Here is a 25,940-nt window from a genome sequence, read left to right as displayed (position 1 = left end):
AGAAGCCCAAGCAAGACGCGCCCCGAGGAGCGTCTTGCCACATGTCAACACTGGGTCTGACAGAGGGCCTCCAGGAGAGAGGCCCAAGCAATACGTGCCCCGAGGAGCGTCTTGCCACATGTCACCACTGGGTCTGACTGAGCGCCTCCAGGAGAGAGGCCCAAGTAAGACGCGCCCCGAGGAGCGTCTGTCTGCATGTCACCACTTGGTCTGACTGAGCGCCTCCAGGAGAGAGGCCCAAGCAAGACGCGCCCCGAGGAGCGTCTTGCCACATGTCAACACTGGGTCTGACTGAGCGCCTCCAGGAGAGAGGCCCAAGCAAGACGTGCCCCGAGGAGCGTCTTGCCACATGTCAACACTGGGTCTGACTGAGCGCCTCCAGGAGAGAGGCCCAAGCAAGAAGCGCCCCGAGGAGCGTCTTGCCTCTTGTCAACAATGGGTCTGACTGAGGGCCTCCAGGAGAGAAGCCCAAGCAAGACGCGCCCCGAGGAGCGTCTTGCCACATGTCAACAATGGGTCTGACTGAGTGCCTCCAGGAGAGAGGCCCAAGCAAGACGCGCCCCGAGGAGCGTCTTGACACTTGTCAACACTGGGTCTGACTGAGGGCCTCCATGAGAGAGGCCCAAGCAAGACTCGCCCCGAGGAGTGTCTTGCCACATGTCACCACTGGGTCTGACTGAGCGCCTCTAGGAGAGAGGCCCAAGCAAGACGCGCCCCGAGGAGCGTCATGCCTTATGTCACTACTCAGTTTGACTGAGCGCCTCCAGGAGAGAGGCCCAAGCAAGACGCGCCCCGAGGAGCGTCTTGCCACGTGTCAACACTGGGTCTGATTGAGCGCCTCCAGGAGAGAGGCCCAAGCAAGACGCGCCCCGAGGAGCGTCTTGCCACGTGTCAACACTGGGTCTGATTGAGGGCCTCCAGGAGAGAGGCCCAAGCAAGACGTGCCCCGAGGAGCGTCTTGCCACATGTCACCACTGGGTCTGACTGAGCGCCTCCAGGAGAGAGGCCCAAGCAAGACGCGCCCCGAGGAGTGTCTTGCCACATGTCAACACTGGGTCTGACTGAGCGCCTCCAGGAGAGAGGCCCAAGCAAGACACGCCCCGAGGAGCGTCTTGACACATGTCAACACTGGGTCTGACTGAGGGCCTCAATGAGAGAAGCCCAAGCAAGACGCGCCCCGAGGAGCGTCTTGCCACATGTCAACACTGGGTCTGACAGAGGGCCTCCAGGAGAGAGGCCCAAGCAATACGTGCCCCGAGGAGCGTCTTGCCACATGTCACCACTGGGTCTGACTGAGCGCCTCCAGGAGAGAGGCCCAAGTAAGACGCGCCCCGAGGAGCGTCTTGCCACATGTCACCACTTGGTCTGACTGAGCGCCTCCAGGAGAGAGGCCCAAGCAAGACGCGCCCCGAGGAGCGTCTTGCCACATGTCAACACTGGGTCTGACTGAGCGCCTCCAGGAGAGAGGCCCAAGCAAGACGTGCCCCGAGGAGCGTCTTGCCACATGTCAACACTGGGTCTGACTGAGCGCCTCCAGGAGAGAGGCCCAAGCAAGAAGCGCCCCGAGGAGCGTCTTGCCTCTTGTCAACAATGGGTCTGACTGAGGGCCTCCAGGAGAGAAGCCCAAGCAAGACGCGCCCCGAGGAGCGTCTTGCCACATGTCAACAATGGGTCTGACTGAGTGCCTCCAGGAGAGAGGCCCAAGCAAGACGCGCCCCGAGGAGCGTCTTGACACTTGTCAACACTGGGTCTGACTGAGGGCCTCCATGAGAGAGGCCCAAGCAAGACTCGCCCCGAGGAGTGTCTTGCCACATGTCACCACTGGGTCTGACTGAGCGCCTCTAGGAGAGAGGCCCAAGCAAGACGCGCCCCGAGGAGCGTCATGCCTTATGTCACTACTCAGTTTGACTGAGCGCCTCCAGGAGAGAGGCCCAAGCAAGACGCGCCCCGAGTAGCGTCTTGCCACGTGTCAACACTGGGTCTGAATGAGGGCCTCCAGGAGAGAGGCCCAAGCAAGACGCGCCCCGAGGAGCGTCTTGCCACGTGTCAACACTGGGTCTGATTGAGGGCCTCCAGGAGAGAGGCCCAAGCAAGACGTGCCCCGAGGAGCGTCTTGCCACATGTCACCACTGGGTCTGACTGAGCGCCTCCAGGAGAGAGGCCCAAGCAAGACGCGCCCCGAGGAGCGTCTTGCCACATGTCAGCACTCGTTCTGACTGAGCGGCTCCAGGAGAGAGGCCCAAGCAAGACGCGCCCCGAGGAGCGTCTTGCCACATGTCACCACTGGGTCTGACTGAGAGCCTCCAGGAGAGAGGCCCAAGCAAGACGCGCCCCGAGGAGCGTCTTGCCACATGTCAACACTGGGTCTGACTGAGCGCCTCCAGGAGAGAGGCCCAACTAAGACGCGCCCCGAGGAGCGTCTTGCCACATGTCAACACTGGGTCTGACTGAGCGCCTCCAGGATAGAGGCCCAAGCAAGACGCGCCCCGAGGAGCGTCTTGACACTTGTCAACACTGGGTCTGACTGAGGGCCTCCATGAGAGAGGCCCAAGCAAGACGCGCCCCGAGAAGCGTCTTGCCACATGTCAACAATGGGTCTGACAGAGGGCCTCCAGGAGAGAGGCCCAAGCAAGACGTGCCCCGAGGAGTGTCTTGCCACATGTCACCACTGGGTCTGACTGAGCGCCACTAGGAGAGAGGCCCAAGCAAGACGCGCCCCGAGGAGCGTCATGCCACATGTCACTACTCGGTCTGACTGAGCGCCTCAAGGAGAGAGGCCCAAGCAAGATGCGCCCCGAGGAGAGTCTTGACACTTGTTAACACTGGGTCTGACTGAGGGCCTCCATGAGAGAAGCCCAAGCAAGACGTGCCCCGAGGAGTGTCTTGCCACATGTCAACACTGGGTCTGACAGAGGGCCTCCAGGAGAGAGGCCCAAGCAATACGCGCCCCGAGGAGCGTCTTGCCACATGTCAACACTGGGTCTGACTGAGCGCCTCCAGGAGAGAGGCCCAAGTAAGACGCGCCCCGAGGAGCGTCTTGCCACATGTCAACACTGGGTCTGACTGAGCGCCTCCAGGAGAGAGGCCCAAGCAAGACGCGCCCCGAGGAGCGTCTTGCCACTTGTCAGCACTCGTTCTGACTGAGCGGCTCCAGGAGAGAGGCCCAAGCAAGACGCGCCCCGAGGAGCGTCTTGCCACATGTCACCACTGGGTCTGACTGAGAGCCTCCAGGAGAGAGGCCCAAGCAAGACGCGCCCCGAGGAGCGTCTTGCCACATGTCAACACTGGGTCTGACTGAGCGCCTCCAGGAGAGAGGCCCAAGTAAGACGCGCCCCGAGGAGCGTCTTGCCACATGTCAACACTGGGTCTGACTGAGCGCCTCCAGGAGAGAGGCCCAAGCAAGACGCGCCCCGAGGAGCGTCTTGACACTTGTCAACACTGGGTCTGACTGAGGGCCTCCATGAGAGAGGCCCAAGCAAGACGCGCCCCGAGAAGCGTCTTGCCACATGTCAACACTGGGTCTGACAGAGGGCCTCCAGGAGAGAAGCCCAAGCAAGACGCGCCCCGAGGAGCGTCTTGCCACATGTCAACACTGGGTCTGACTGAGCGCCTCCAGGATAGAGGCCCAAGCAAGACGCGCCCCGAGGAGCGTCTTGACACTTGTCAACACTGGGTCTGACTGAGGGCCTCCATGAGAGAGGCCCAAGCAAGACGCGCCCCGAGAAGCGTCTTGCCACATGTCAACAATGGGTCTGACAGAGGGCCTCCAGGAGAGAGGCCCAAGCAAGACGTGCCCCGAGGAGTGTCTTGCCACATGTCACCACTGGGTCTGACTGAGCGCCACTAGGAGAGAGGCCCAAGCAAGACGCGCCCCGAGGAGCGTCGTGCCACATGTCACTACTCGGTCTGACTGAGCGCCTCAAGGAGAGAGGCCCAAGCAAGATGCGCCCCGAGGAGAGTCTTGACACTTGTTAACACTGGGTCTGACTGAGGGCCTCCATGAGAGAAGCTCAAGCAAGACGTGCCCCGAGGAGTGTCTTGCCACATGTCAACACTGGGTCTGACAGAGGGCCTCCAGGAGAGAGGCCCAAGCAATACGCGCCCCGAGGAGCGTCTTGCCACATGTCAACACTGGGTCTGACTGAGCGCCTCCAGGAGAGAGGCCCAAGTAAGACGCGCCCCGAGGAGCGTCTTGCCACATGTCAACACTGGGTCTGACTGAGCGCCTCCAGGAGAGAGGCCCAAGCAAGACGCGCCCCGAGGAGCGTCTTGCCACTTGTCAGCACTCGTTCTGACTGAGCGGCTCCAGGAGAGAGGCCCAAGCAAGACGCGCCCCGAGGAGCGTCTTGCCACATGTCACCACTGGGTCTGACTGAGAGCCTCCAGGAGAGAGGCCCAAGCAAGACGCGCCCCGAGGAGCGTCTTGCCACATGTCAACACTGGGTCTGACTGAGCGCCTCCAGGAGAGAGGCCCAAGTAAGACGCGCCCCGAGGAGCGTCTTGCCACATGTCAACACTGGGTCTGACTGAGCGCCTCCAGGAGAGAGGCCCAAGCAAGACGCGCCCCGAGGAGCGTCTTGACACTTGTCAACACTGGGTCTGACTGAGGGCCTCCATGAGAGAGGCCCAAGCAAGACGCGCCCCGAGAAGCGTCTTGCCACATGTCAACACTGGGTCTGACAGAGGGCCTCCAGGAGAGAGGCCCAAGCAAGACGTGCCCCGAGGAGTGTCTTGCCACATGTCACCACTGGGTCTGACTGAGCGCCACTAGGAGAGAGGCCCAAGCAAGACGCGCCCCGAGGAGCGTCATGCCACATGTCACTACTCGGTCTGACTGAGCGCCTCAAGGAGAGAGGCCCAAGCAAGATGCGCCCCGAGGAGTGTCTTGACACTTGTTAACACTGGGTCTGACTGAGGGCCTCCATGAGAGAAGCCCAAGCAAGACGTGCCCCGAGGAGTGTCTTGCCACATGTCAACACTGGGTCTGACAGAGGGCCTCCAGGAGAGAGGCCCAAGCAATACGCGCCCCGAGGAGCGTCTTGCCACATGTCAACACTGGGTCTGACTGAGCGCCTCCAGGAGAGAGGCCAGAGTAAGACGCGCCCCGAGGAGCGTCTTGCCACATGTCAACACTGGGTCTGACTGAGCGCCTCCAGGAGAGAGGCCAAAGCAAGACGCGCCCCGAGGAGCGTCTTGCCACATGTCAGCACTCGGTCTTACTGAGCGCCTCCAGGAGAGAGGCCCAAGCAAGACGCGCCCCTAGGAGCGTCTTGCCACATGTCAACACTGGGTCTGACAGCGGGCCTCCAGGAGAGAGGCCGAAGCAAGACGCGCCCCGAGGAGCGTCATGCCACATGTCACTACTCGGTCTGACTGAGCGCCTCCAGGAGAGAGGCATAAAGCAAGACGCGCCCCGAGGAGCATCTTGCAACGTGTCAACACTGGGTCTGATTGAGGGCCTCCAGGAGAGAGGCCCAAGCAAGACGCGCCCCGAGGAGCGTCTTGCCACATGTCAACACTGGGTCTGAAAGAGGGCCTCCAGGAGAGAGGCCCAAGCAATACGTGACCCGAGGAGCGTCTAGCCACATGTTACCACTGGGTCTGACTTAGCGCCTCCAGGAGAGAGGCCCAAGCAAGACGTGCCCCGAGGAGCGTCTTGCCACATGTCATCACTGGGTCTGACTGAGCGCCTCCAGGAGAGAGGCCCAAGCAAGAAGCGCCCCGAGTAGAGTCTTGCCACATTTCAACACTGGGTCTGACTGAGTCTCCAGGAGAGAGGCCCAAGCAAGAAGAGCCCCAAGGAGCGTCTTGCCACATGTCAACAATGGGTCTGACTGAGGGCCTCCAGGAGAGAAGCCCAAGCAAGACGCGCCCCGAGGAGCGTCTTGCCACATGTCAACAATGGGTCTGACTGAGCGCCTCCAGGAGAGAGGCCCAAGCAAGAAGCGCCCCGAGGAGCGTCTTGCCACATGTCAACAATGGGTCTGACTGAGGGCCTCCAGGAGAGAAGCCAAAGCAAGACGCGCCCCGAGGAGCGTCTTGCCACATGTCAACAATGGGTCTGACTGAGCGCCTCCAGGAGAGAGGCCCAAGCAAGACTCGCCCCGAGGAGTGTCTTGACACTTGTCAACACTGGGTCTGACTGAGCGCCTCCAGGAGAGAGGCCCAAGCAAGAAGCGCCCCGAGGAGCGTCTTGCCACATGTCAACAATGGGTCTGACTGAGGGCCTCCAGGAGAGAAGCCAAAGCAAGACGCGCCCCGTGGAGCGTCTTGCGACATGTCAACAATGGGTCTGACTGAGCGCCTCCAGGAGAGAGGCCCAAGCAAGACTCGCCCCGAGGAGTGTCTTGACACTTGTCAACACTGGGTCTGACTGAGGGCCTCCATGAGAGAAGCCCAAGCAAGACGCGCCCCGAGGAGTGTCTTGCCACATGTCAACACTGGGTCTGAAGGAGGGCTTCCAGGAGAGAGGCCCAAGCAATACGCGCCCCGAGGAGCGTCTTTCCATACGTCACCACTGGGTCTGACTGAGCGCCTCCAGGAGAGAGGCCCAAGCAAGACGCGCCCCTAGGAGCGTCTTGCCACATGTCAACACTGGGTCTGACAGAGGGCCTCCAGGAGAGAGGCCCAAGCAAGACGCGCCCCGAGGAGTGTCTTGCCACATGTCAACACTGGGTCTGACTGAGCGCCTCCATTAGAGAGGCCCAAGCAAGACGCGCACCGAGGAGCGTCTTGCCACATGTCAACACTGGGTCTGACTGAGCGCCTCCAGGACAGAGGCCCAAGCAAGAAGCGCCCCGAGGAGAGTCTTGCCACATGTCAACACTGGGTCTGACTGAGCGCCTCCAGGAGAGAGGCCCAAGCAAGAAGCGCCCCGAGGAGCGTCTTGCCACATGTCAACAATGGGTCTGACTGAGGGCCTCCAGGAGAGAAGCCCAAGCAAGACGCGCCCTGAGGAGTGTCTTGAAACATGTCAACAATGGGTCTGACTGAGCGCCTCCAGGAGAGAGGCCCAAGCAATACGCGCCCCGAGGAGCGTCTTGCCATACGTCACCACTGGGTCTGACTGAGCGCCTCCAGGAGAGAGGCCCAAGCAAGACGCGCCCCGAGGAGCGTCTTGCCACATGTCAGCACTCGGTCTGACTGAGCGCCTCCAGGAGAGAGAGCCAAGCAAGACGCGCCCCTAGGAGCGTCATGCCACATGTCAACACTGGGTCTGACAGAGGGCCTCCAGGAGAGAGGCCCAAGCAAGACGCGCCCCGAGGAGTGTCTTGCCGCATGTCAACACTGGGTCTGACTGAGCGCCTCCAGGAGAGAGGCCCAAGTAAGACGCGCCCCGAGGAGCGTCTTGCCCCATGTCAACACTGGGTCTGACTGAGCGCCTCCAGGAGAGAGGCCCAAGCAAGACGCGCACCGAGGAGCGTCTTGCCACATGTCAGCACTCGGTCTGACTGAGCGCCTCCAGGAGAGAGGCCCAAGCAAGACGCGCCCCTTGTAGCGTCTTGCCACATGTCAACACTGGGTCTGACAGAGGGCCTCCAGGAGAGAGGCCCAAGCAAAACGCGCCCCGAGGAGCGTCTTGCCACATGTCAACACTGGGTCTGACTGAGCGCCTCCAGGAGAGAGGCCCAAGCAAGACGTGCCCCGAGGAGCGTCTTGCCACATGTCAACACTGGGTCTGACTGAGCGCCTCCAGGAGAGAGGCCCAAGCAAGAAGCGCCCCGAGGAGCGTCTTGCCACATGTCAACAATAGGTCTGACTGAGGGCCTCCAGGAGAGAAGCCCAAGTAAGAAGCGCCCCGAGGAGCGTCTTGCCACATGTCAACAATGGGTCTGACTGAGCGCCTCCAGGAATGAGGCCCAAGCAAGACGCGCGCCGAGGAGCGTCTTGACACTTGTCAACACTGGGTCTGACTGAGGGCCTCCATGAGAGAGGCCCAAGCAAGACGCGCCCCGACGAGCGTCTTGCCACATGTCAACACTGGGTCTGACAGAGGGCCTCCAGGAGAGAGGCCCAAGCAAGACGCGCCCCGAGGAGTGTCTTGCCACATGTCAACCCTGGGTCTGACTGAGCGCCTCCAGGAGAGAGGCCCAAGCAAGACACGCCCCGAGGAGCGTCTTGACACATGTCAACACTGGGTCTGACTGAGGGCCTCAATGAGAGAAGCACAAGCAAGACGCGCCCCGAGGAGCGTCTTGCCACATGTCAACACTGGGTCTGACAGAGGGCCTCCAGGAGAGAGGCCCAAGCAATACGTGCCCCGAGGAGCGTCTTGCCACATGTCACCACTGGGTCTGACTGAGCGCCTCCAGGAGAGAGGCCCAAGCAAGACGTGCCCCGAGGAGCGTCTTGCCACATGTCAACACTGGGTCTGACTGAGCGCCTCCAGGAGAGAGGCCCAAGCAAGAAGCGCCCCGAGTAGAGTCTTGCCACATGTCAACACTGGGTCTGACTTAGCGCCTCCAGGAGAGAGGCCCAAGCAAGAAGCGCCCCGAGGAGCGTCTTGCCACATGTCAACAATGGGTCTGACTGAGGGCCTCCAGGAGAGAAGCCCAAGCAAGACGCGCCCCGAGGAGCGTCTTGCCACATGTCAACAATGGGTCTGACTGAGCGCCTCCAGGAGAGAGGCCCAAGCAAGACGCGCCCCGAGGAGTGTCTTGACACTTGTCAACACTGGGTCTGACTGAGGGCCTCCATGAGAGAAGCCCAAGCAAGACGCGCCCCGAGGAGTGTCTTGCCACATGTCAACACTGGGTCTGATTGAGGGCCTCCAGGAGAGAGGCCCAAGCAAGACGCGCCCCGAGGAGCGTCTTGCCACATGTCAACACTGGGTCTGACAGAGGGCCTCCAGGAGAGAGGCCCAAGCAATACGTGACCCGAGGAGCGTCTAGCCACATGTTACCACTGGGTCTGACTTAGCGCCTCCAGGAGAGAGGCCCAAGCAAGACGTGCCCCGAGGAGCGTCTTGCCACATGTCATCACTGGGTCTGACTGAGCGCCTCCAGGAGAGAGGCCCAAGCAAGAAGCGCCCCGAGTAGAGTCTTGCCACATGTCAACACTGGGTCTGACTGAGCGCCTCCAGGAGAGAGGCCCAAGCAAGAAGCGCCCCAAGGAGCGTCTTGCCACATGTCAACAATGGGTCTGACTGAGGGCCTCCAGGAGAGAAGCCCAAGCAAGACGCGCCCCGAGGAGCGTCTTGCCTCATGTCAACAATGGGTCTGACTGAGCGCCTCCAGGAGAGAGGCCCAAGCAAGAAGCGCCCCGAGGAGCGTCTTGCCACATGTCAACAATGGGTCTGACTGAGGGCCTCCAGGAGAGAAGCCAAAGCAAGACGCGCCCCGAGGAGCGTCTTGCCACATGTCAACAATGGGTCTGACTGAGCGCCTCCAGGAGAGAGGCCCAAGCAAGACTCGCCCCGAGGAGTGTCTTGACACTTGTCAACACTGGGTCTGACTGAGGGCCTCCATGAGAGAAGCCCAAGCAAGACGCGCCCCGAGGAGTGTCTTGCCACATGTCAACACTGGGTCTGACAGAGGGCCTCCAGGAGAGAGGCCCAAGCAATACGCGCCCCGAGGAGCGTCTTGCCATACGTCACCACTGGGTCTGACTGAGCGCCTCCAGGAGAGAGGCCCATGCAAGACGCGCCCCGAGGAGCGTCTTGCCACATGTCAGCACTCGTTCTGACTGAGCGCCTCCAAGAGAGAGAGCCAAGCAAGACGCGCCCCTAGGAGCGTCTTGCCACATGTCAACACTGGGTCTGACAGAGGGCCTCCAGGAGAGAGGCCCAAGCAAGACGCGCCCCGGGAGTGTCTTGCCACATGTCAACACTGGGTCTGACTGAGCGCCTCCAGGAGAGAGGCCCAAGCAAGACGCGCACCGAGGAGCATCTTGCCACATGTCAACACTGGGTCTGACTGAGCGCCTCCAGGAGAGAGGCCCAAGCAAGAAGCGCCCCGAGGAGAGTCTTGCCACATGTCAACACTGGGTCTGACTGAGCGCCTCCAGGAGAGAGGCCCAAGCAAGAAGCGCCCCGAGGAGCGTCTTGCCACATGTCAACAATGGGTCTGACTGAGGGCCTCCAGGAGAGAAGCCCAAGCAAGACGCGCCCCGAGGAGTGTCTTGAAACATGTCATCAATGGGTCTGACTGAGGGCCTCCAGGAGAGAGGCCCAAGCAAGACGCGCCCCGAGGAGCGTCTTGCCATACGTCACCACTGGGTCTGACTGAGCGCCTCCAGGAGAGAGGCCCAAGCAAGACGCGCCCCGAGGAGTGTCTTGCCACATGTCAGCACTCGGTCTGACTGAGCGCCTCCAGGAGAGAGGCCCAAGCAAGACGCGCCCCTTGTAGCGTCTTGCCACATGTCAACACTGGGTCTGACAGAGGGCCTCCAGGAGAGAGGCCCAAGCAAGACGCGCCCCGAGGAGTGTCTTGCCACATGTCAACACTGGGTCTGACTGAGCGCCTCCAGGAGAGAGGCCCAAGCAAGACGTGCCCCGAGGAGCGTCTTGCCACATGTCAACACTGGGTCTGACTGAGCGCCTCCAGGAGAGAGGCCCAAGCAAGAAGCGCCCCGAGGAGCGTCTTGCCACATGTCAACAATAGGTCTGACTGAGGGCCTCCAGGAGAGAAGCCCAAGCAAGACGCGCCCCGAGGAGCGTCTTGCCACATGTCAACAATGGGTCTGACTGAGCGCCTCCAGGAATGAGGCCCAAGCAAGACGCGCCCCGAGGAGCGTCTTGACACTTGTCAACACTGGGTCTGACTGAGGGCCTCCATGAGAGAGGCCCAAGCAAGACGCGCCCCGAAGAGCGTCTTGCCACATGTCACCACTGGGTCTGACTGAGGGCCTCAATGAGAGAAGCACAAGCATGACGCGCCCCGAGGAGCATCTTGCCACATGTCAACACTGCGTCTGACAGAGGGCCTCCAGGAGAGAGGCCCAAGCAATACGTGCCCCGAGGAGCGTCTTGCCACATGTCACCACTGGGTCTGACTGAGCGCCTCCAGGAGAGAGGCCCAAGAAAGACGTGCCCCGAGGAGCGTCTTGCCACATGTCAACACTGGGTCTGACTGAGCGCCTCCAGGAGAGAGGCCCAAGCAAGAAGCGCCCCGAGTAGAGTCTTGCCACATGTCAACACTGGGTCTGACTGAGCGCCTCCAGGAGAGAGGCCCAAGCAAGAAGCGCCCCGAGGAGCGTCTTGCCACATGTCAACAATGGGTCTGACTGAGGGCCTCCAGGAGAGAAGCCCAAGCAAGACGCGCCCCGAGGAGCGTCTTGCCACATGTCAACAATGGGTCTGACTGAGCGCCTCCAGGAGAGAGGCCCAAGCAAGATGCGCCCCGAGGAGTGTCTTGACACTTGTCAACGCTGGGTCTGACTGAGGGCCTCCATGAGAGAAGCCCAAGCAAGACGCGCCCCGAGGAGTGTCTTGCCACATGTCAACACTGGGTCTGACAGAGGGCCTCCAGGAGAGAGGCCCAAGCAAGACGCGCCCCGAGGAGTGTCTTGCCACATGTCAACACTGGGTCTGACTGAGCGCCTCCAGGAGAGAGGCCCAAGCAAGACGCGCCCCGAGGAGAGTCTTGCCACATGTCACCACTGGGTCTGACTGAGAGCCTCCAGGAGAGAGGCCCAAGCAAGACGCGCCCCGAGGAGTGTCTTGCGACATGTCAACACTGGGTCTGACTGAGCGCCTCCAGGAGAGAGGCCCAAACAAGACGCGCACCGAGGAGCGTCTTGCCACATGTCAACACTGGGTCTGACTGAGCGCCTCCAGGAGAGAGGCCCAAGCAAGAAGCGCCCCGAGGAGAGTCTTGCCACATGTCAACACTGGGTCTGACTGAGCGCCTCCAGGAGAGAGGCCCAAGCAAGAAGCGCCCCGAGGAGCGTCTTGCCACATGTCAACAATGGGTCTGACTGAGGGCCTCCAGGAGAGAAGCCCAAGCAAGACGCGCCCCGAGGATTGTCTTGCCACATGTCAACAATGGGTCTGACTCAGCGCCTCCAGGAGAGAGGCCCAAGCAAGACGCTCCCCGAGGAGTGTCTTGACACTTGTCAACACTGGGTCTGACTGAGGGCCTCCATGAGAGAAGCCCAAGCAAGACGCGCCCCGAGGAGTGTCTTGTTATATGTCAACACTGGGTCTGACAGAGGCCCTCCAGGAGAGAGGCCCAAGCAATACGCGCCCCGAGGAGCGTCTTGCCATACGTCACCACTGGGTCTGACTGAGCGCCTCCAGGAGAGAGGCCCAAGCAAGACGCGCCCCGAGGAGCGTCTTGCCACATGTCAACAATGGGTCTGACTGAGGGCCTCCAGGAGAGAAGCCCAAGCAAGACGCGCCCCGAGGAGTGTCTTGAAACATGTCATCAATGGGTCTGACTGAGGGCCTCCAGGAGAGAGGCCCAAGCAAGACGCGCCCCGAGGAGCGTCTTGCCATACGTCACCACTGGGTCTGACTGAGCGCCTCCAGGAGAGAGGCCCAAGCAAGACGCGCCCCTAGGAGCTTCATGCCACATGTCAACACTGGGTCTGACAGAGGGCCTCCAGGAGAGAGGCCCAAGCAAGACGCGCCCCGAGGAGTGTCTTGCCACATGTCAACACTGGGTCTGACTGAGCGCCTCCAGGAGAGAGGCCCAAGCAAGACGCGGACCGAGGAGCGTCTTGCCACATGTCAGCACTCGGTCTGACTGAGCGCCTCCAGGAGAGAGGCCCAAGCAAGACGCGCCCCTTGTAGCGTCTTGCCACATGTCAACACTGGGTCTGACAGAGGGCCTCCAGGAGAGAGGCCCAAGCAAGACGCGCCCCGAGGAGTGTCTTGCCACATGTCAACACTGGGTCTGACTGAGCGCCTCCAGGAGAGAGGCCCAAGCAAGACGTGCCCCGAGGAGCGTCTTGCCACATGTCAACACTGGGTCTGACTGAGCGCCTCCAGGAGAGAGGCCCAAGCAAGAAGCGCCCCGAGGAGCGTCTTGCCACATGTCAACAATAGGTCTGACTGAGGGCCTCCAGGAGAGAAGCCCAAGCAAGACGCGCCCCGAGGAGCGTCTTGCCACATGTCAACAATGGGTCTGACTGAGCGCCTCCAGGAATGAGGCCCAAGCAAGACGCGCCCCGAGGAGCGTCTTGACACTTGTCAACACTGGGTCTGACTGAGGGCCTCCATGAGAGAGGCCCAAGCAAGACGCGCCCCGAAGAGCGTCTTGCCACATGTCACCACTGGGTCTGACTGAGGGCCTCAATGAGAGAAGCACAAGCATGACGCGCCCCGAGGAGCATCTTGCCACATGTCAACACTGCGTCTGACAGAGGGCCTCCAGGAGAGAGGCCCAAGCAATACGTGCCCCGAGGAGCGTCTTGCCACATGTCACCACTGGGTCTGACTGAGCGCCTCCAGGAGAGAGGCCCAAGAAAGACGTGCCCCGAGGAGCGTCTTGCCACATGTCAACACTGGGTCTGACTGAGCGCCTCCAGGAGAGAGGCCCAAGCAAGAAGCGCCCCGAGTAGAGTCTTGCCACATGTCAACACTGGGTCTGACTGAGCGCCTCCAGGAGAGAGGCCCAAGCAAGAAGCGCCCCGAGGAGCGTCTTGCCACATGTCAACAATGGGTCTGACTGAGGGCCTCCAGGAGAGAAGCCCAAGCAAGACGCGCCCCGAGGAGCGTCTTGCCACATGTCAACAATGGGTCTGACTGAGCGCCTCCAGGAGAGAGGCCCAAGCAAGATGCGCCCCGAGGAGTGTCTTGACACTTGTCAACGCTGGGTCTGACTGAGGGCCTCCATGAGAGAAGCCCAAGCAAGACGCGCCCCGAGGAGTGTCTTGCCACATGTCAACACTGGGTCTGACAGAGGGCCTCCAGGAGAGAGGCCCAAGCAAGACGCGCCCCGAGGAGTGTCTTGCCACATGTCAACACTGGGTCTGACTGAGCGCCTCCAGGAGAGAGGCCCAAGCAAGACGCGCCCCGAGGAGAGTCTTGCCACATGTCACCACTGGGTCTGACTGAGAGCCTCCAGGAGAGAGGCCCAAGCAAGACGCGCCCCGAGGAGTGTCTTGCGACATGTCAACACTGGGTCTGACTGAGCGCCTCCAGGAGAGAGGCCCAAACAAGACGCGCACCGAGGAGCGTCTTGCCACATGTCAACACTGGGTCTGACTGAGCGCCTCCAGGAGAGAGGCCCAAGCAAGAAGCGCCCCGAGGAGAGTCTTGCCACATGTCAACACTGGGTCTGACTGAGCGCCTCCAGGAGAGAGGCCCAAGCAAGAAGCGCCCCGAGGAGCGTCTTGCCACATGTCAACAATGGGTCTGACTGAGGGCCTCCAGGAGAGAAGCCCAAGCAAGACGCGCCCCGAGGATTGTCTTGCCACATGTCAACAATGGGTCTGACTCAGCGCCTCCAGGAGAGAGGCCCAAGCAAGACGCTCCCCGAGGAGTGTCTTGACACTTGTCAACACTGGGTCTGACTGAGGGCCTCCATGAGAGAAGCCCAAGCAAGACGCGCCCCGAGGAGTGTCTTGTTACATGTCAACACTGGGTCTGACAGAGGCCCTCCAGGAGAGAGGCCCAAGCAATACGCGCCCCGAGGAGCGTCTTGCCATACGTCACCACTGGGTCTGACTGAGCGCCTCCAGGAGAGAGGCCCAAGCAAGACGCGCCCCGAGGAGCGTCTTGCCACATGTCAACACTGGGTCTGACAGAGGGCTTCCAGGAGAGAGGCCCAAGCAAGACGCGCCCCGAGGAGCGTCTTGCCACATGTCAACACTGGGTCTGACTGAGCACCTCCAGGAGAGAGGCCCAAGCAAGACGTGCCCCGAGGAGCGTCTTGCCACATGTCAACACTGGGTCTGACTGAGCGCCTCCAGGAGAGAGGCCCAAGCAAGAAGCGCCCCGAGGAGCGTCTTGCCACATGTCAACAATAGGTCTGACTGAGGGCCTCCAGGAGAGAAGCCCAAGCAAGACGCGCCCCGAGCAGCGTCTTGCCACATGTCAACAATGGGTCTGACTGAGCGCCTCCAGGAATGAGGCCCAAGCAAGACGCGCCCCGAGGAGCGTCTTGACACTTGTCAACACTGGGTCTGACTGAGGGCCTCCATGAGAGAGGCCCAAGCAAGACGCGCCCCGAAGAGCGTCTTGCCACATGTCAACACTGGGTCTGACTGAGCGCCTCCAGGAGAGAGGCCTAAGCAAGACACGCCCCGAGGAGCGTCTTGACACATGTCAACACTGGGTCTGACTGAGGGCCTCAATGAGAGAAGCCCAATCAAGACGCGCCCCGAGGAGTGTCTTGCCACATGTCAACACTGGGTCTGACAGAGGGCCTCCAGGAGAGAGGCCCAAGCAATACGTGCCCCGAGGAGCGTCTTGCCACATGTCACCACTGGGTCTGACTGAGCGCCTCCAGGAGAAAGGCCCAAGTAAGACGCGCCCCGAGGAGCGTCTTGCCACATGTCACCACTAGGTCTGACTGAGCGCCTCCAGGAGAGAGGCCCAAGCAAGAAGCGCCCCGAGGAACGTCTTGCCTCTTGTCAACAATGGGTCTGACTGAGTGCCTTCAGGAGAGAGGCCCAAGCAAGAAGCGCCCCGAGGAGAGTCTTGCCACATGTCAACACTGGGTCTGACTGAGCGCCTCCAGGAGAGAGGCCCAAGCAAGAAGCGCCCCGAGGAGCGTCTTGCCACATGTCAACAATGGGTCTGACTGAGGGCCTCCAGGAGAGAAGCCCAAGCAAGACGCGCCCCGAGGAGTGTCTTGAAACATGTCATCAATGGGTCTGACTGAGGGCCTCCAGGAGAGAGGCCCAAGCAAGACGCGCCCCGAGGAGCGTCTTGCCATACGTCACCACTGGGTCTGACTGAGCGCCTCCAGGAGAGAGGCCCAAGCAAGACGCGCCCCTAGGAGCTTCATGCCACATGTCAACACTGGGTCTGACAGAGGGCCTCCAGGAGAGAGGCCCAAGCAAGACGCGCCCCGAGGAGTGTCTTGCCACATGTCAACACTGGGTCTGACTGAGCGCCTCCAGGAGAGAGGCCCAAGCAAGACGCGGACCGAGGAGCGTCTTGCCACATGTCAGCACTCGGTCTGACTGAGCGCCTCCAGGAGAGAGGCCCAAGCAAGACGCGCCCCTTGTAGCGTCTTGCCACATGTCAACACTGGGTCTGACAGAGGGCCTCCAGGAGAGAGGCCCAAGCAAGACGCGCCCCGAGGAGTGTCCTGCCACATGTCAACACTGGGTCTGACTGAGCGCCTCCAGGAGAGAGGCCCAAGCAAGACGTGCCCCGAGGAGCGTCTTGCCACATGTCAACACTGGGTCTGACTGAGCGCCTCCAGGAGAGAGGCCCAAGCAAGAAGCGCCCCGAGGAGCGTCTTGCCACATGTCAACAATAGGTCTGACTGAGGGCCTCCAGGAGAGAAGCCCAAGCAAGACGCGCCCCGAGGAGCGTCTTGCCACATGTCAACAATGGGTCTGACTGAGCGCCTCCAGGAATGAGGCCCAAGCAAGACGCGCCCCGAGGAGCGTCTTGACACTTGTCAACACTGGGTCTGACTGAGGGCCTCCATGAGAGAGGCCCAAGCAAGACGCGCCCCGAAGAGCGTCTTGCCACATGTCACCACTGGGTCTGACTGAGGGCCTCAATGAGAGAAGCACAAGCATGACGCGCCCCGAGGAGCATCTTGCCACATGTCAACACTGCGTCTGACAGAGGGCCTCCAGGAGAGAGGCCCAAGCAATACGTGCCCCGAGGAGCGTCTTGCCACATGTCACCACTGGGTCTGACTGAGCGCCTCCAGGAGAGAGGCCCAAGAAAGACGTGCCCCGAGGAGCGTCTTGCCACATGTCAACACTGGGTCTGACTGAGCGCCTCCAGGAGAGAGGCCCAAGCAAGAAGCGCCCCGAGTAGAGTCTTGCCACATGTCAACACTGGGTCTGACTGAGCGCCTCCAGGAGAGAGGCCCAAGCAAGAAGCGCCCCGAGGAGCGTCTTGCCACATGTCAACAATGGGTCTGACTGAGGGCCTCCAGGAGAGAAGCCCAAGCAAGACGCGCCCCGAGGAGCGTCTTGCCACATGTCAACAATGGGTCTGACTGAGCGCCTCCAGGAGAGAGGCCCAAGCAAGATGCGCCCCGAGGAGTGTCTTGACACTTGTCAACGCTGGGTCTGACTGAGGGCCTCCATGAGAGAAGCCCAAGCAAGACGCGCCCCGAGGAGTGTCTTGCCACATGTCAACACTGGGTCTGACAGAGGGCCTCCAGGAGAGAGGCCCAAGCAAGACGCGCCCCGAGGAGTGTCTTGCCACATGTCAACACTGGGTCTGACTGAGCGCCTCCAGGAGAGAGGCCCAAGCAAGACGCGCCCCGAGGAGAGTCTTGCCACATGTCACCACTGGGTCTGACTGAGAGCCTCCAGGAGAGAGGCCCAAGCAAGACGCGCCCCGAGGAGTGTCTTGCGACATGTCAACACTGGGTCTGACTGAGCGCCTCCAGGAGAGAGGCCCAAACAAGACGCGCACCGAGGAGCGTCTTGCCACATGTCAACACTGGGTCTGACTGAGCGCCTCCAGGAGAGAGGCCCAAGCAAGAAGCGCCCCGAGGAGAGTCTTGCCACATGTCAACACTGGGTCTGACTGAGCGCCTCCAGGAGAGAGGCCCAAGCAAGAAGCGCCCCGAGGAGCGTCTTGCCACATGTCAACAATGGGTCTGACTGAGGGCCTCCAGGAGAGAAGCCCAAGCAAGACGCGCCCCGAGGATTGTCTTGCCACATGTCAACAATGGGTCTGACTCAGCGCCTCCAGGAGAGAGGCCCAAGCAAGACGCTCCCCGAGGAGTGTCTTGACACTTGTCAACACTGGGTCTGACTGAGGGCCTCCATGAGAGAAGCCCAAGCAAGACGCGCCCCGAGGAGTGTCTTGTTACATGTCAACACTGGGTCCAACAGAGGCCCTCCAGGAGAGAGGCCCAAGCAATACGCGCCCCGAGGAGCGTCTTGCCATACGTCACCACTGGGTCTGACTGAGCGCCTCCAGGAGAGAGGCCCAAGCAAGACGCGCCCCGAGGAGCGTCTTGCCACATGTCAACACTGGGTCTGACAGAGGGCCTCCAGGAGAGAGGCCCAAGCAAGACGCGCCCCGAGGAGCGTCTTGCCACATGTCAACACTGGGTCTGACTGAGCACCTCCAGGAGAGAGGCCCAAGCAAGACGTGCCCCGAGGAGCGTCTTGCCACATGTCAACACTGGGTCTGACTGAGCGCCTCCAGGAGAGAGGCCCAAGCAAGAAGCGCCCCGAGGAGCGTCATGCCACATGTCAACAATAGGTCTGACTGAGGGCCTCCAGGAGAGAAGCCCAAGCAAGACGCGCCCCGAGCAGCGTCTTGCCACATGTCAACAATGGGTCTGACTGAGCGCCTCCAGGAATGAGGCCCAAGCAAGACGCGCCCCGAGGAGCGTCTTGACACTTGTCAACACTGGGTCTGACTGAGGGCCTCCATGAGAGAGGCCCAAGCAAGACGCGCCCCGAAGAGCGTCTTGCCACATGTCAACACTGGGTCTGACTGAGCGCCTCCAGGAGAGAGGCCTAAGCAAGACACGCCCCGAGGAGCGTCTTGACACATGTCAACACTGGGTCTGACTGAGGGCCTCAATGAGAGAAGCCCAATCAAGACGCGCCCCGAGGAGTGTCTTGCCACATGTCAACACTGGGTCTGACAGAGGGCCTCCAGGAGAGAGGCCCAAGCAATACGTGCCCCGAGGAGCGTCTTGCCACATGTCACCACTGGGTCTGACTGAGCGCCTCCAGGAGAAAGGCCCAAGTAAGACGCGCCCCGAGGAGCGTCTTGCCACATGTCACCACTAGGTCTGACTGAGCGCCTCCAGGAGAGAGGCCCAAGCAAGAAGCGCCCCGAGGAACGTCTTGCCTCTTGTCAACAATGGGTCTGACTGAGTGCCTCCAGGAGAGAGGCCCAAGCAAGACGCGCCCCGAGGAGCGTCTTGACACTTGTCAACACTGGGTCTGACTGAGGGCCTCCATGAGAGAGGCCCAAGCAAGACGCGCCCCGAGGAGCGTCTTGCCACATGTCAACACTGGGTCTGACAGAGGGCCTCCAGGAGAGAGGCCCAAGCAAGACTCGCCCCGAGGAGTGTCTTGCCACATGTCACCACTGGGTCTGACTGAGCGCCTCTAGGAGAGAGGCCCAAGCAAGACGCGCCCCGAGGAGCGTCATGCCACATGTCACTACTCGGTTTGACTGAGCGCCTCCAGGAGAGAGGCCCAAGCAAGACGCGCCCCGAGGAGCGTCTTGCCACGTGTCAACACTGGGTCTGATCGAGGGCCTCCAGGAGAGAGGCCCAAGCAAGACACGCCCCGAGGAGCATCTTGCCACATGTCAGCACTCGGTCTGACTGAGCGCCTCCAGGAGAGAGGACCAAGCAAGACGCGCCCCGAGGAGCGTCTTGCCACATGTCAACACTGGGTCTGACTGAGCGCCTCCAGGAGAGAGGCCAAAGTAAGACGCGCCCCGAGGAGCGTCTTGCCACATGTCAACACTGGGTCTGACTGAGCGCCTCCAGGAGAGAGGCCCAAGCAAGACGTGCCCCGAGGAGCGTCTTGCCACATGTCACCACTGGGTCTGACTGAGCGCCTCCAGGAGAGAGGCCCAAGCAAGACGCGCCCCGAGGAGCGTCTTGCCACATGTCAGCACTCGTTCTGACTGAGCGCCTCAAGGAGAGAGGCCCAAGCAAGACGCGCCCCGAGGAGCGTCTTGCCAAATGTCACCACTGGGTCTGACTGAGAGCCTCCAGGAGAGAGGCCCAAGCAAGACGTGCCCCGAGGAGCGTCTTGCCACATGTCAACACTGGGTCTGACTGAGCGCCTCCAGGAGAGAGGCCCAAGTAAGACGCGCCCCGAGGAGCGTCATGCCACATGTCACTACTCGGTTTGACTGAGCGCCTCCAGGAGAGAGGCCCAAGCAAGACGCGCCCCGAGGAGCGTCTTGCCACGTGTCAACACTGGGTCTGATCGAGGGCCTCCAGGAGAGAGGCCCAAGCAAGACGCGCCCCGAGGAGCGTCTTGCCACATGTCAGCACTCGGTCTGACTGAGCGCCTCCAGGAGAGAGGACCAAGCAAGACGCGCCCCGAGGAGCGTCTTGCCACATGTCAACACTGGGTCTGACTGAGCGCCTCCAGGAGAGAGGCCCAAGTAAGACGCGCCCCGAGGAGCGTCTTGCCACATGTCAACACTGGGTCTGACTGAGCGCCTCCAGGAGAGAGGCCCAAGCAAGACGTGCCCCGAGGAGCGTCTTGCCACATGTCACCACTGGGTCTGACTGAGCGCCTCCAGGAGAGAGGCCCAAGCAAGACGCGCCCCGAGGAGCGTCTTGCCACATGTCAGCACTCGTTCTGACTGAGCGCCTCCAGGAGAGAGGCCCAAGCAAGAAGCGCCCCGAGGAGCGTCTTGCCAAATGTCACCACTGGGTCTGACTGAGAGCCTCCAGGAGAGAGGCCCAAGCAAGACGTGCCCCGAGGAGCGTCTTGCCACATGTCAACACTGGGTCTGACTGAGCGCCTCCAGGAGAGAGGCCCAAGTAAGACGCGCCCCGAGGAGCGTCTTGCCACATGTCAACACTGGGTCTGACTGAGCGCCTCCAGGAGAGAGGCCCAAGCAAGAAGCGCCCCGAGGAGCGTCTTGCCACATGTCAACAATGGGTCTGACTGAGGGCCTCCAGGAGAGAAGCCCAAGCAAGACGCGCCCCGAGGAGCGTCTTGCCACATGTCAACAATGGGTCTGACTGAGCGCCTCCAGGAGAGAGGCCCAAGCAAGATGCGCCCCGAGGAGTGTCTTGACACTTGTCAACGCTGGGTCTGACTGAGGGCCTCCATGAGAGAAGCCCAAGCAAGACGCGCCCCGAGGAGTGTCTTGCCACATGTCAACACTGGGTCTGACAGAGGGCCTCCAGGAGAGAGGCCCAAGCAAGACGCGCCCCGAGGAGTGTCTTGCCACATGTCAACACTGGGTCTGACAGAGGGCCTCCAGGAGAGAGGCCCAAGCAAGACGCGCCCCGAGGAGTGTCTTGCCACATGTCAACACTGGGTCTGACTGAGCGCCTCCAGGAGAGAGGCCCAAGCAAGACGCGCCCCGAGGAGAGTCTTGCCACATGTCACCACTGGGTCTGACTGAGAGCCTCCAGGAGAGAGGCCCAAGCAAGACGCGCCCCGAGGAGTGTCTTGCGACATGTCAAAGCTGGGTCTGACTGAGCGCCTCCAGGAGAGAGGCCCAAGCAAGACGCGCACCGAGGAGCGTCTTGCCACATGTCAACACTGGGTTTGACTGAGCGCCTCCAGGAGAGAGGCCCAAGCAAGAAGCGCCCCGAGGAGAGTCTTGCCACATGTCAACACTGGGTCTGACTGAGCGCCTCCAGGAGAGAGGCCCAAGCAAGAAGCGCCCCGAGGAGCGTCTTGCCACATGTCACCACTGGGTCTGACTGAGCGCCTCCAGGAGAAATGCCCAAGTAAGACGCGCCCCGAGGAGCGTCTTGCCACATGTCACCACTAGGTCTGACTGAGCGCCTCCAGGAGAGAGGCCCAAGCAAGAAGCGCCCCGAGGAGCGTCTTGCCTCTTGTCAACAATGGGTCTGACTGAGTGCCTCCAGGAGAGAGGCCCAAGCAAGACGCGCCCCGAGGAGCGTCTTGCCACATGTCAACACTGGGTCTGACAGAGGGCCTCCAGGAGAGAGGCCCAAGCAAGACTCGCCCCGAGGAGTGTCTTGCCACATGTCATCACTGGGTCTGACTGAGCGCCTCTAGGAGAGAGGCCCAAGCAAGACGCGCCCCGAGGAGCGTCATGCCACATGTCACTACTCGGTTTGACTGAGCGCCTCCAGGAGAGAGGCCCAAGCAAGACGCGCCCCGAGGAGCGTCTTGCCACATGTCAGCACTCGTTCTGACTGAGCGCCTCCAGGAGAGAGGCCCAAGCAAGACGCGCCCCGAGGAGCGTCTTGCCAAATGTCACCACTGGGTCTGACTGAGAGCCTCCAGGAGAGAGGCCCAAGCAAGACGTGCCCCGAGGAGCGTCTTGCCACATGTCAACACTGGGTCTGACTGAGCGCCTCCAGGAGAGAGGCCCAAGTAAGACGCGCCCCGAGGATCGTCTTGCCACATGTCAACACTGGGTCTGACTGAGCGCCTCCAGGAGAGAGGCCCAAGCAAGAAGCGCCCCGAGGAGCGTCTTGCCACATGTCAACAATGGGTCTGACTGAGGGCCTCCAGGAGAGAAGCCCAAGCAAGACGCGCCCCGAGGAGCGTCTTGCCACATGTCAACAATGGGTCTGACTGAGCGCCTCCAGGAGAGAGGCCCAAGTAAGACGCGCCCCGAGGAGCGTCTTGCCACATGTCAACACTGGGTCTGACTGAGCGCCTCCAGGAGAGAGGCCCAAGCAAGAAGCGCCCCGAGGAGCGTCTTGCCACATGTCAACAATGGGTCTGACTGAGGGCCTCCAGGAGAGAAGCCCAAGCAAGACGCGCCCCGAGGAGCGTCTTGCCACATGTCAACAATGGGTCTGACTGAGCGCCTCCAGGAGAGAGGCCCAAGCAAGATGCGCCCCGAGGAGTGTCTTGACACTTGTCAACGCTGGGTCTGACTGAGGGCCTCCATGAGAGAAGCCCAAGCAAGACGCGCCCTGAGGAGTGTCTTGCCACATGTCAACACTGGGTCTGACAGAGGGCCTCCAGGAGAGAGGCCCAAGCAAGACGCGCCCCGAGGAGTGTCTTGCCACATGTCAACACTGGGTCTGACTGAGCGCCTCCAGGAGAGAGGCCCAAGCAAGACGCCCCCCGAGGATAGTCTTGCCACATGTCACCACTGGGTCTGACTGAGAGCCTCCAGGAGAGAGGCCCAAGCAAGACGCGCCCCGAGGAGTGTCTTGCGACATGTCAACACTGGGTCTGACTGAGCGCCTCCAGGAGAGAGGCCCAAGCAAGACGCGCACCGAGGAGCGTCTTGCCACATGTCAACACTGGGTTTGACTGAGCGCCTCCAGGAGAGAGGCCCAAGCAAGAAGCGCCCCGAGGAGAGTCTTGCCACATGTCAACACTGGGTCTGACTGAGCGCCTCCAGGAGAGAGGCCCAAGCAAGAAGCGCCCCGAGGAGCGTCTTGCCACATGTCACCACTGGGTCTGACTGAGCGCCTCCAGGAGAAAGGCCCAAGTAAGACGCGCCCCGAGGAGCGTCTTGCCACATGTCACCACTAGGTCTGACTGAGCGCCTCCAGGAGAGAGGCCCAAGCAAGAAGCGCCCCGAGGAGCGTCTTGCCTCTTGTCAACAATGGGTCTGACTGAGTGCCTCCAGGAGAGAGGCCCAAGCAAGACGCGCCCCGAGGAGCGTCTTGACACTTGTCAACACTGGGTCTGACTGAGGGCCTCCATGAGAGAGGCCCAAGCAAGACGCGCCCCGAGGAGCGTCTTGCCACATGTAAATACTGGGTCTGACAGAGGGCCTCCAGGAGAGAGGCCCAAGCAAGACTCGCCCCGAGGAGTGTCTTGCCACATGTCACCACTGGGTCTGACTGAGCGCCTCTAGGAGAGAGGCCCAAGCAAGACGCGCCCCGAGGAGCGTCATGCCACATGTCACTACTCGGTTTGACTGAGCGCCTCCAGGAGAGAGGCCCAAGCAAGACGCGCCCCGAGGAGCGTCTTGCCACATGTCAGCACTCGTTCTGACTGAGCGCCTCCAGGAGAGAGGCCCAAGCAAGACGCGCCCCGAGGAGCGTCTTGCCAAATGTCACCACTGGGTCTGACTGAGAGCCTCCAGGAGAGAGGCCCAAGCAAGACGTGCCCCGAGGAGCGTCTTGCCACATGTCAACACTGGGTCTGACTGAGCGCCTCCAGGAGAGAGGCCCAAGTAAGACGCGCCCCGAGGAGCGTCTTGCCACATGTCAACACTGGGTCTGACTGAGCGCCTCCAGGAGAGAGGCCCAAGCAAGAAGCGCCCCGAGGAGCGTCTTGCCACATGTCAACAATGGGTCTGACTGAGGGCCTCCAGGAGAGAAGCCCAAGCAAGACGCGCCCCGAGGAGCGTCTTGCCACATGTCAACAATGGGTCTGACTGAGCGCCTCCAGGAGAGAGGCCCAAGCAAGATGCGCCCCGAGGAGTGTCTTGACACTTGTCAACGCTGGGTCTGACTGAGGGCCTCCATGAGAGAAGCCCAAGCAAGACGCGCCCCGAGGAGTGTCTTGCCACATGTCAACACTGGGTCTGACAGAGGGCCTCCAGGAGAGAGGCCCAAGCAAGACGCGCCCCGAGGAGTGTCTTGCCACATGTCAACACTGGGTCTGACTGAGCGCCTCCAGGAGAGAGGCCCAAGCAAGACGCGCCCCGAGGAGAGTCTTGCCACATGTCACCACTGGGTCTGACTGAGAGCCTCCAGGAGAGAGGCCCAAGCAAGACGCGCCCCGAGGAGTGTCTTGCGACATGTCAACACTGGGTCTGACTGAGCGCCTCCAGGAGAGAGGCCCAAGCAAGACGCGCACCGAGGAGCGTCTTGCCACATGTCAACACTGGGTCTGACTGAGCGCCTCCAGGAGAGAGGCCCAAGCAAGAAGCGCCCCGAGGAGAGTCTTGCCACATGTCAACACTGGGTCTGACTGAGCGCCTCCAGGAGAGAGGCCCAAGCAAGAAGCGCCCCGAGGAGCGTCTTGCCACATGTCAACAATGGGTCTGACTGAGGGCCTCCAGGAGAGAAGCCCAAGCAAGACGCGCCCCGAGGATTGTCTTGCCACATGTCAACAATGGGTCTGACTCAGCGCCTCCAGGAGAGAGGCCCAAGCAAGACGCGCCCCGAGGAGTGTCTTGACACTTGTCAACACTGGGTCTGACTGAGGGCCTCCATGAGAGAAGCCCAAGCAAGACGCGCCCCGAGGAGTGTCTTGTTACATGTCAACACTGGGTCTGACAGAGGGCCTCCAGGAGAGAGGCCCAAGCAATACGCGCCCCGAGGAGCGTCTTGCCATACGTCACCACTGGGTCTGACTGAGCGCCTCCAGGAGAGAGGCCCAAGCAAGACGCGCCCCGAGGAGCGTCTTGCCACATGTCAGCACTCGGTCTGACTGAGCGCCTCCAGGAGAGAGAGCCAAGCAAGACGCGCCCCTAGGAGCGTCATGCCCCATGTCAACACTGGGTCTGACTGAGCGCCTCCAGGAGAGAGGCCCAAGCAAGACGTGCCCCGAGGAGCGTCTTGCCACATGTCAACACTGGGTCTGACTGAGCGCCTCCAGGAGAGAGGCCCAAGCAAGAAGCGCCCCGAGGAGCGTCTTGCCACATGTCAACAATAGGTCTGACTGAGGGCCTCCAGGAGAGAAGCCCAAGCAAGACGCGCCCCGAGCAGCGTCTTGCCACATGTCAACAATGGGTCTGACTGAGCGCCTCCAGGAATGAGGCCCAAGCAAGACGCGCCCCGAGGAGCGTCTTGACACTTGTCAACACTGGGTCTGACTGAGGGCCTCCATGAGAGAGGCCCAAGCAAGACGCGCCCCGAAGAGCGTCTTGCCACATGTCAACACTGGGTCTGACAGAGGGCCTCCAGGAGAGAGGCCCAAGCAAGACGCGCCCCGAGGAGTGTCTTGCCACATGTCAACACTGGGTCTGACTGAGCGCCTCCAGGAGAGAGGCCTAAGCAAGACACGCCCCGAGGAGCGTCTTGACACATGTCAACACTGGGTCTGACTGAGGGCCTCAATGAGAGAAGCCCAATCAAGACGCGCCCCGAGGAGTGTCTTGCCACATGTCAACACTGGGTCTGACAGAGGGCCTCCAGGAGAGAGGCCCAAGCAATACGTGCCCCGAGGAGCGTCTTGCCACATGTCACCACTGGGTCTGACTGAGCGCCTCCAGGAGAAAGGCCCAAGTAAGACGCGCCCCGAGGAGCGTCTTGCCACATGTCACCACTAGGTCTGACTGAGCGCCT

The sequence above is a fragment of the Nothobranchius furzeri genome, chromosome 3 (genome assembly GCF_043380555.1).
Source record: "Nothobranchius furzeri strain GRZ-AD chromosome 3, NfurGRZ-RIMD1, whole genome shotgun sequence".
Lineage (NCBI taxonomy): Eukaryota > Metazoa > Chordata > Actinopteri > Cyprinodontiformes > Nothobranchiidae > Nothobranchius > Nothobranchius furzeri.
Note: the sequence above shows the minus strand (reverse complement) of the source record.